The 10,024-nt window shown below is 55.7% G+C and overlaps 1 long non-coding RNA gene across 1 annotated transcript; it reads right to left on the bottom strand.

Annotated features, from left to right (window-relative positions):
* Positions 1-1,445: 1,445 nt before the first annotated feature.
* Positions 1,446-3,454, bottom strand: LOC122221103. The gene is made up of 3 exons (XR_006203070.1): positions 3,359-3,454; positions 2,578-2,868; positions 1,446-1,602 (listed from the first exon to the last, which is right to left on the bottom strand). It is a non-coding gene; the product is annotated as an uncharacterized LOC122221103 (long non-coding RNA).
* Positions 3,455-10,024: the final 6,570 nt, after the last annotated feature.

The following is a 10,024-nucleotide window of genomic DNA, read 5'->3' as shown; positions in this document are numbered from 1 at the left end:
GTCCTGCCGCCTGGCTGTGCCTCTGTCCCTGTGTCCGTGCGTCCCTGTGAGTCACAGCTCCCGAGGAGAGCAGCCACCGACTCAGGCGTCCCTCCTGGCTGTGGGGTGGCTGCGGAGATGCGCTGCCCGGCTGAGTCCCTCCTGGCTGTGGGGTGGCTGCGGAGATGCGCTGCCCAGCCAGGCGTCTGCAAGGTGGTCGTCCTGTGCAGGAGCAGCCTGGTGAGATCTTCCCAATCCTAATGCCAGATGAGCTGACAATGTCTTTGCAACAAGGTGCCACGCTTCCCATTGTTACATCAACAATTTAGATGTCTTCTTTGGAGATAACATTGTGCCCCAGGGAATTTGTTCTTGCCTTTTTTCTTTCTTTCTTTTTTTTTTTTTAATTTTTTATTTTTAATTTTTTATTTTTTTTAAATTTTTTTTTCAACGTTTTTTATTTATTTTTGGGACAGAGCGAGACAGAGCATGAATGGGGGAGGGGCAGAGAGAGAGGGAGACACAGAATCGGAAACAGGCTCCAGGCTCCGAGCCATCAGCCCAGAGCCTGACGCGGGGCTCGAACTCACGGACCGCGAGATCGTGACCTGGCTGAAGTCGGACGCTTAACCGACTGAGCCACCCAGGCGCCCCCTTTTTTTTTTTTTTTTTAATTTTTTTTTAACGTTTATTTATTTTTGAGACAGAGAGAGACAGAGCATGAATGGGGGAGGGTCAGAGAGAGAGAGGGAGACACAGAATCTGAAACAGGCTCCAGGCTCCGAGCTGTCAGCACAGAGCCCAACGCGGGGCTTGAACTCACGAACCACGAGATCATGACCTGAGCCAAAGTCGGACGCTTAACAGACTGAGCCACCGAGGCGCCCCTTTTTTTAATTTTTTAAATGTTTATTTATTTTCGAGAAACAGAGAGAGAGCGTGAGCGGGGGAGGGGCAGAGAGAGAGAGGGAGACACAGGGTCTGAAGCAGGTTCCAGGCTCCGAGCTGTCAGCACAGAGCCCGACGCGGGGCTCGAACCCATGAACTGTGAGACCACGACCTGAGCCAAAGTCAGACAGTCAACCGACTGAGCCCCCCAGGTGCCCCATTTTCTTTCTCTTTTTTTGAACCCAGGTTTCAGTTTTCAGTGCACACCTCTAAGGGATTCCAAGCAGCGATCATTCCAGAGACAGGGGCTACTGTTCTCATTTTGAATCTGGGAAAGACGAGTATTTCAAATGGCGTATTTGCAGGCAATCAGCGAGTACGGTTTGTGAGTGTTTGTTTTCTGCATTTTTTTTTAATTTTTTTTAACGTTTATTTATTTTTGAGACAGAGAGAGACAGAGCATGAACGGGGGAGAGGCAGAGAGAGAGGGAGACACAGAATCGGAAGCAGGCTCCAGGCTCCGAGCCATCAGCCCAGAGCCCGACGCGGGGCTCGAACTCACGGACCGCGAGATCGTGACCTGAGCTGAAGTCGGACGCTCACCCGACTGAGCCACCCAGGCGCCCCATGTTTTCCGCATTTTTAAGACGCCGTGTGCCTGTTCCGACTGGTAAGGGCCCTTCCCGACTGCATCTTCAAAAACATTTCTGTGCAATAGCTTCTATTATCTGCGTTCTGCGGGAGAGGAAGTCAAGGTTACGTGACTCCCTCCATCATGCAGCCAGTACGTCTCTTTCGCACGCCCGCACACCACATCTTTTTCATTTCATCTTTTTCATTTCTTCACCCGTTCCTGCCGCCAGCCGCCCTCTCTGAGTGTCTCCCACGTCCCAGCCTCAGCTTACACACTGGGAACACGGAGGCAAAAACACAGTGTTTGCCTTTGAGGACTTTGCTGTCTGGTGGGGAAGTTGGCTCGGCGATCAAGAACGTCAAGGCAACATGCTAAGATAATTGAGAGCATTTTTAAATTTAAAACTGATTCAGTTCACGTTCACTGAGCAGTTATGGGCACCTGAGTCCGTAAGACACGGCAGAGAAACAAAAGTGAGTACGACACAGACCCCTCCAGGGGCCCCCGGGTGGCTCAGTCGGTTCATCGTCCGACTTCGGCTCAGGTCATGATCTCAAAGTCCATGAGTTCAAGCCCCGCGTCGGGCTCTGTGCTGACAGCGCGGAGCCTGGAGCCTGCTTTGGATTCTGTGTCTCCCTCTCTTTCTGCCCCTCCCCTGCTCTCTCTCTCTCAAAAATAAATAAATAAACATTAGGGGCGTCTGGGTGGCTCAGTTGGTTAAGCGTCCGGCCTCGGCTCAGGTCATGATATCACAGTCCGTGGGTTCGAGCCCCACATCGGGCTCTGTGCTGACAGCTCAGAGCCTGAAGCCTGCTTCGGATTCTGTGTCTCCCTCTGGCTGCTCTCTGCCCCTGTCCCGGTCGCACTCTCTCACTGTCTCTCAAGAAATGAATAAATGTTAGAAAACTCAAAGACACAGCCCCCTCTGCAAAGCGTCCCTGCCTTGCAGGTAAGGTGCACAGACAGGCAGTAGGTCTCATCTCGCAGACTCAGGTGTGTGGGAAATGCACCTGCGTGTCCCCGCTTCCACCTGCTTCTATCCTGGCTCCCGTTGCGGAAAAGCAGCAGAAACTCACCTCAGTCAAGGGCCCTGCCAAGGCTCCTGCACTTGGGCGGGTCCTGGGGTGAAGGTGTGAGGAGGGGTCCACACGGGTCAAAGCTGAGATGCTTTATTCTTTCTGTGCTGCCCCCATTTCACACCTGGGGGGCAGGGAGCATTTCTGCTATCCTTGGGCCACAGGTGTGTGTTTATGGAGGGGAGGGAGGTCACCAGGGACGCCTCTGGGAGGCGGGCTAAGGTTCCAGCCACATAGATGCCCCTTCTGGGGACTGGCTGCCTCTCCTAAGAGAGACGTTATCCATGGCACCTGTGGGAGGTGGTAAGGGACTTCAGTGACGGAGGGACCGCTACAGTGGGGCTCAGCGATGGGGGAGAGGGACTGAGCTCAGCTAGGGGCACAGCAGGGACCAGGGAGCAGGTGGGGGCAGTGGATGGAGATTCCTAAGAGGAAGCATCGGGGGAGGGGGGAGTCTGCTAAATGAACTTGACCGACCTGTGCTGAGAACAGCCCTGCATGTCAGGTGTCCAGGGTGGGGATGGGAGCTTTGTTCAGATATCAGGGGTGGGGATTTCCTCACACCGTGCGGGACTCGTGCTAACACACGGCTACTCAAGGGACAAGGACAGAGCGCTAGGCAGGGCCTCCTCGTAGGAAGGATGCAGAGGAACCCGTCTTGGCTCAGGCTGAGTCCGGGAGGGTCTTTGTCCCCCACCCAGCTGCTCTCCCACCGTCTCTGTCCCCCACCCTCACCGCCCCCCTGCCCCCCCCTCCTCTCCCATGGGAGCCACAGGCCCACCTTCTCCTTCCCTTCCTTCGTTCCTTCCTTTCCAGGTCTCTCGGCTGCTTCCTTAGAAGGCTCTGGCACAGTCTCCTTATTTGACTTAGGAAAGGACAGGACAGGGAGGGGGGAGGGGGAAAGACCAAGATGAGGGGGGGAGACAAGGGCAGGGAGGGGGAGGGGAAAGACCAGGACGGGGAGGGGGGAAGACCAGGATGGGGGGGAGACGAGGACAGGGAGGGGAAAAGACCAGGACGGGGGAAGGGGGAGGGGGAAAGACCAAGATGAGGGTGGGGGGAGACAAGGGCAGGGAGGGGGAGGGGAAAGACCAGGACGTGGAGGGGGGAAGACCAGGATGGGGGGGAAAGGGGAGGGGGAAAGACCAAGATGGGGGGGGGAGACAAGGACAGGGAGGGGGAGGGGAAAAGACCAGGACGGGTAGGGGGGAGGGGGGAAGACCGGATGGAGGGGAGACGAGGACAGGGAGGGGAAAAGACGAGGACGGGGGGAAGGGGAGGGGGAAAGACCAAGATGGGGGGGGGGGGAGACAAGGACAGGGAGGGGGAGGGGGGAAGACCAGGACGGGGAGGACAAGCAGGGTGGAGGTTGGAAGTGCTCTCCTGTGACCCCCAGACGCAGAGGGGTCGCACCCGCACGCGCCGAGCGACGGCCGCCACGCAGACACGCGGCCGGAAGGCCTACCAGTGAGCGGCTGCGGCCCCGGGCCCGAGGCAGGGGAGCCACGCGGAAAGTCCGGGAGGAGCCGCAGCCGTGGGTCCGGAGAATCGCAAGGCTCCGGTGGCGGCGGGAAGGGGGTGGGGTGGGGGCAGATCGGGGGCACCGGCCAGCGCCGTCGGAGCTCAGAGCCCGGGGGCGGGAGCGAGCACCATCCGGGGATTTGTCCTGGCTCCTCCTTGGCAGCCCCCCCGCCCCCCCCCCCCCCCCCCCCCACCCCGGTGGCTCTGAAGCCACAAAGATGGAGCCTCGCGCCACCTGCTGAGACGAAGGCTGACAGAGCCCCCCCACCCCCCACCCCATGTCCGAACCCGGTGGACGTCCACCAACCGCCGGGCAGACGGAGAGCCCGGCACGTCCTCCCCGAGACGCGGGGCGCGGAGCCGCGATGCCTGGTCACCTGCGTGGGGCGGAGGGGTGGCTCGGGGCCGTGCCCTTGCGCTGTGTCTTGGCCCGGGGGGGCCACCCCGGACAGCTCCCCGCGGAGGGCACGCTCCAGGAAGCGACCTTGCGGTGGGCAGGCCAGGGGGTGGCGCCCGGCTCCGGGCCGGCGGGCGACCTCGGCGCGGGCAGCAGCTGGGGAGGCGCCCGGCCGCCCTCGGGACCCAGAGCCCCGCCCGGCCTCCCCCGTGGCCCCGGCGCTCTGCTTTCCCTCGGACGCCCAAACGGCCGGTCCCGACAGGCCTCCCTCCTCCAGCCGCCGTGGCTGGCGTGCCGACGCCTCATTTGCCCAGTGACGGGCTCGGTGACAAACGAGCCCGGGACTCACGCGCCGCCGGGAAGCCACGGAGCCTCCGAGGCTGCGTCCCGGCGAGAACCAGTCTGTGCAGCCAAGCTCAGCGAGACCGATCCGGCCGAGCCCCTCTTCTGGCTCCGGGATCTCACCTCGGGGAGTGGAGGTCACGGGTGTCCTCTTCTGCCCTCCTACGTGTTCTTGGACGGGAGTCATTTCCTTGTTAATCAGAAGCCTGCTTCTTCGTTATTTTAATTTAAGAAAGACGCGGCTCCGTGGGCCAGCTCGGATGCTTCTGGAAACAGGACGTCCATGGTCCTGAGCGTGAGGTCTGCGTGGGGAAGGAAACCGAAATACGGGGCGTGAAGCCTTGCTGCGTCCCTGTCCCCCTGTCTGCAGGTGGTTCGAGAGCCGGATTGGAGAGGCGGGCAGGCGTGAGGTGCAGCCCCGGGGAGGGGGGTGGCAGGCGAGCAGGTGAGGCCGCTGTGCTCGGGGCCGGTCCACAGGCATCGAGGGCTGCTCCTAACCTTGGCTTTGGCTTTGTTTGTGCAGAAGAGCCAGAGGAGAGCGGGTCACAGTGAACACGCTTGAGGCCACGTACAGGCCAGCCACGCTTTGTTAATTGATTTGTCCCTGGAGGGCCTGGGCCGGTGACGGAAGCTGTGCTCAGGATCACGGTACGCTTGGGGAGGCCACATCAGAGCAAGAACCCAGACTCTTCCCCTCCCTCATCCTTGTGCCCCATCCGCCCCTGCCTCCGTCCCCCGATTCGGGACTCAGTGGGCTCTCATCAGGGGTCCGGTCCTTGCCGGACACTGGAACCCACCCACGATCGTTCTACCGCCGGTGGCTCGCCTAATCTGATGACGGACAACGCACAGCCCCTGTATTCACGAGGGGGGCTCAGGGCGCCGCAGTGGGGACTCACCAAATTAGCGGAGAGCACAGTGCGTGGCCCGTAGCCCCCGGCGAGTATCCGCCACCAGGGAGACGGCGTAAGGACCGGTGTGGACAAGAGGCTGGGCCAGCTCTCCACGGGGCAAGTGCTCTGCCAGATGGCGGGGCCTGCAGACAGAGGGCGGGGCTGCGTGTCGGGAGGTTGACAGCGACGGTGGTGCACAGCAAGGACCAGAGAAGTTGCAAGAAGCCTGGGGCGGAGGTGCTGACGGGAGCGCGAGGTTGTGTGAGTGCAGACAGGGGAGGCCTCGACCGCCAGACGCTGGGACGTCAGAAACCTTCCGGACCGGACCCTGGAGGTGAGGAAGGGGACGGTGGAGGGTTTCTCAGGGTGCCGGGGGGGACGGCGTCTTGTTTACACAGGACAGGTGACACGGGCAGAGGCGTGCGGCCCCGGGCCTGGCCGTGGGGACCGCTGGCGATGTGGTCATTAAGGAAGCAGACAGAGAGACAGAGGACAGACACAGTTGCACTGAGGCTGGGGCCGAAGAGAGGCCAGAAGGACGGCCAGACGGCAGGCGTGACGGGCTGTGTCGAGCGGCACACGGTGCAGGTGCAGCGGGGACTCGGAGAGGGGACAGTTAGTGTCGGGGGCTGCTTGGCGGACAGCCGCGTCCCTGGGCGGACGGACGAGCCTGAGTGGCCTCCCCCATCACCTTTCCAGCCTTCCTTACTAGCCCAGAGTTTCGCTGTGGGTCCACGCGACCACCTGGTCCCGAAGGGACACCGCCGCCACCGACCGTCGGGGCTGTGCAGCCTGCCTGATGGCTCCCCTTCCACCGGGCCGGTTGTCATCCATCCAGGAACTCAGGGATGTTGCTTGAGCTGGATGGTTTCCATGGAAACTGAGCCCATCCATTGGGTAATGGCTTCTCCGGGTGATCATGTCTGCGGGTGACCGGCTGGGCTGTGCCTGTGCCTGTGGGCGGGGTGGGACCCGCCACCCCACCTGCGAAGCTGCCTTCCCTCTGCGCTCTCCCTGCGCCACACGGACGCCGGCCCCTACGCAGACCCCGTCTAGCAGGGCCTCCACCCGGCGGTGCAGGGTGCGGTGACATATTAAATGCTCCCAGCCCCAGCCCACTCCGTCCCCGTCTACAAAGTGGAGACCAATCCTAACTCAGGGCCAGTGCGGGGGTTAAAGGAAGGGACATATTAAAAGTAGGGCAGCGACCAACAAGTTGGATTATTAAACATTTCGATCGTTTCTAACTGTCGTCGTTAGGGTTCTGGAGACTGTTCACTTTCGAAGGGGGCGAGGAGCTCATTCGAGCTCTCCCTGGACTGTTCTTTGACTCTTTACGGTTTTACTTCAAACCTGGAGGGGGAGGGAAGCCCACGTACATTTGCACGGGGCCCTGATTGGAGAGGCCGCACATGGACAGTAAGCCTCGGTGGGTTCGAAAGGGAGCACGGAGGCTGGGATCCTGCTTCCCACTCCGGGGAGACATTTGTCACGGCCCCTGCCTGTCACTCCTTCCTCCTCACCCCAGCCCTGGGACAGAGACCAGACACCACCCCTCCCTGCCTGCCTCCTCCTCCTCCACCTCCTCCTCCTCCTCTCCTTCCTCTTCCTTCTTTCCTCCTCCCTCCCCTTCCCCCCTTCTTCCTTTCTCCCCTCGCCTCCCACCTCCTCTTCTCCCTCCTCTCTCTTCTCCCTCCTCCCTCCTCTCCCGCTCTCTCCTCTTCCTCTCTCTCCTCTCCCCTCCTTTCCTCCCGTCCCTCCTCCCTCCTCTCTCCTCCTGCTCCTCCCTCCCTCTTTCTCTCCTTCTTCCCACTAGGGATCAATGATGATGAGTCCAAACAAATCACTGGCCCATCCTGCATTTGGAGTGAAAAGCTCTGGGGTTTTTGACTATTTCTTTATAAGACTGACCAATTATACGCTACCAAAACTGAAACAGGAAGAAATAGAACGTTTGAACAGACCATAACCAGGAAAGAAATCAAATTAGTAATCAAAAGTCTCCCAAAAAACAAGAGTCCAGGGCCAGATGACTTTCTAGGGGAATTCTGCCAAACATTTAAGGAAGAGTTAACACCTATTCTCTTGAAGGTGTTCCAAAAAATAGAAATGGAAGGAAAACTTCCAAACTCATTCTATGAAGCCAGCATTACCTTGATTCCAAAACCAGAGACCCCACTAAAAATGAGAACCACAGACCAATTTCCCTGATGAACATGGATGCAAAAATCCTCAACAAGATATTAGACAACCAGATCCAACGATACATTCAAAAAATTATTCACCACAACCAAGTGGGATTTATACCTGGGATGCAGGGCTGGTTCAATATCTATAAAACAATTAATGTGATTCATCACATCAATAAAAGAAAGGACAAGAACCATATGATCCTCTCAATAGATGGAGAGAAAGCATTTGACAAAATACAGCATCCTTTCTTGATAAAAATCTTCAAGAAAGTAGGGATAGAAGGAGCATACCTCGAGATCATAAAAGCCATATATGAATGACCCAACACTAATATCATCATGGGGAAAAACTGAGAGCTTTCCCCCAAAGGTCAGGAACACGACAGGGATGTCCACTCTCACCACTGTTATTCAACATAGTATTGGAAGTCTTAGCCTCTGCAATCAGACAACACAAAGTAATAAAAGGCATCCAAATTGGCCAGGAGGAGGTCAAACTTTCACTCTTGGCAGATGACATGATACTCTATATGGAAAACCCAAAAGATTCCACCAAAAAACTGCTAGAACTGATCCTTGAACTGATCAGCAAAGTGGAAGGATATAAAATCAATGCACAGAAATCAGTTGCAGTCCTATACACCAACAATGAAGCAACAGAAAGAGAAATCAAGGAATCGATCCCATTTACAATTGCACCAAAAACCATAAAATACCTAGGAATAAATCTAACCAAAGAGGTGAAAAATCTATACACTGAAAACTTTAGAAAGCTTATGAAAGAAATTGAAGATGACACACAAAAAACCCAAAAATATTGCATGCTCCTGGATAGGAAGAACAAATATTGTTAAAATGTCGATACTACCCAAAGCAATCTACATATTCAATGCAATACCTATCAAAATAACACCAGCATTCTTCACACAGCTACAGCAAACAATCCTACAATGTGTATGGAAGCAGAAAAGACCCAAAATAGCCAAAGTATCTTGAAAAAAGAAAACCAAAGCAGGAGGCATCACAATCCCAGACTTCAAGCTGTATCACAAAGCTGTAACCATCAAGACAGTATGGTACTGGCACAAGAACAGACACTCGGATCAATGGAACAGAATAGAGAACCCAGAAATGGACCCACAGACGTATGGCCACCTAATCTTTGACAAAGCAGGAAAGAATATCCGATGGAATGAAGACAGTCTCCTCAGCAAATGGTGCTGGGAAAACTGGACAGCGACAGGCAGAAGAATGAACCTGGACCACTTTCTTACACCAGACACAAAAATAAACTCAAAATGGATGAAGGACCTAAATGTAAGACTGGAAACCATCAAAATCCTCCAGGAGAAAACAGGCAAAAACCTCTTTGATCTTGGCCGCAGCAGCTTCTTACTCAACACATCTCTGGAGGCAAGGGAAGCAAAAGCAAAAATGAACTACTGGGACCTCATCAAAATAAAAAGCTTCTGCGCAGCAAAGGAAACAATCAGCAAACTAAAAGGCAACCCTCAGAATGGGAGAAGATATTTGCAAGTGACATGTCAGATAAAGGGTTAGTATCCAAAATGTATGAGGAACTTATCAAAGTCAACACCCAAAGAACAAATAATCCAGTGAAGAAATGGGCGAAATACATGAACAAACACCTCTCCAGAGAAGACATCCAGATGGCCAACTGACACGTGAAAAAATGCGCCACATCACTCATCATCAGGGAAATACAAATCAAAACCACAGTGAGATACCACCTGTCAGAATGGCTAACGTTAACAACTCAGGCAACAACAGATGTTGGCGAGGATGCGGAGAAAGAGGATTCCTTTTGCATTGTTGGTGGGAATGCAAGCTGGTGCAGCCACTCTGGAAAACAGTATGGAGGTTCCTCAAAAAACTAAAAATAGAACTTCCCTACGACCCAGCGATCGCACTACTAGTCATTTATCCAAGGGATACAGGTGTGCTCTTTCAAAGGGGTACAGACACCCCAATGTTTATAGCAGCACTATCAACAATAGCCAAAGTATGGAAGGAGCCCAAATGTCCATCTGTGGATGAATGGATAAAGAAGAGGTGGTATGTATATACAATGGAGTATTACT

Source organism: Panthera leo, chromosome B3, assembly GCF_018350215.1.
Source record: "Panthera leo isolate Ple1 chromosome B3, P.leo_Ple1_pat1.1, whole genome shotgun sequence".
NCBI classification, from domain to species: Eukaryota; Metazoa; Chordata; class Mammalia; order Carnivora; family Felidae; genus Panthera; species Panthera leo.
The sequence above is the reverse complement of the archived record's forward strand: the minus strand, read 5'-3'. Positions and strand labels throughout refer to the sequence as shown.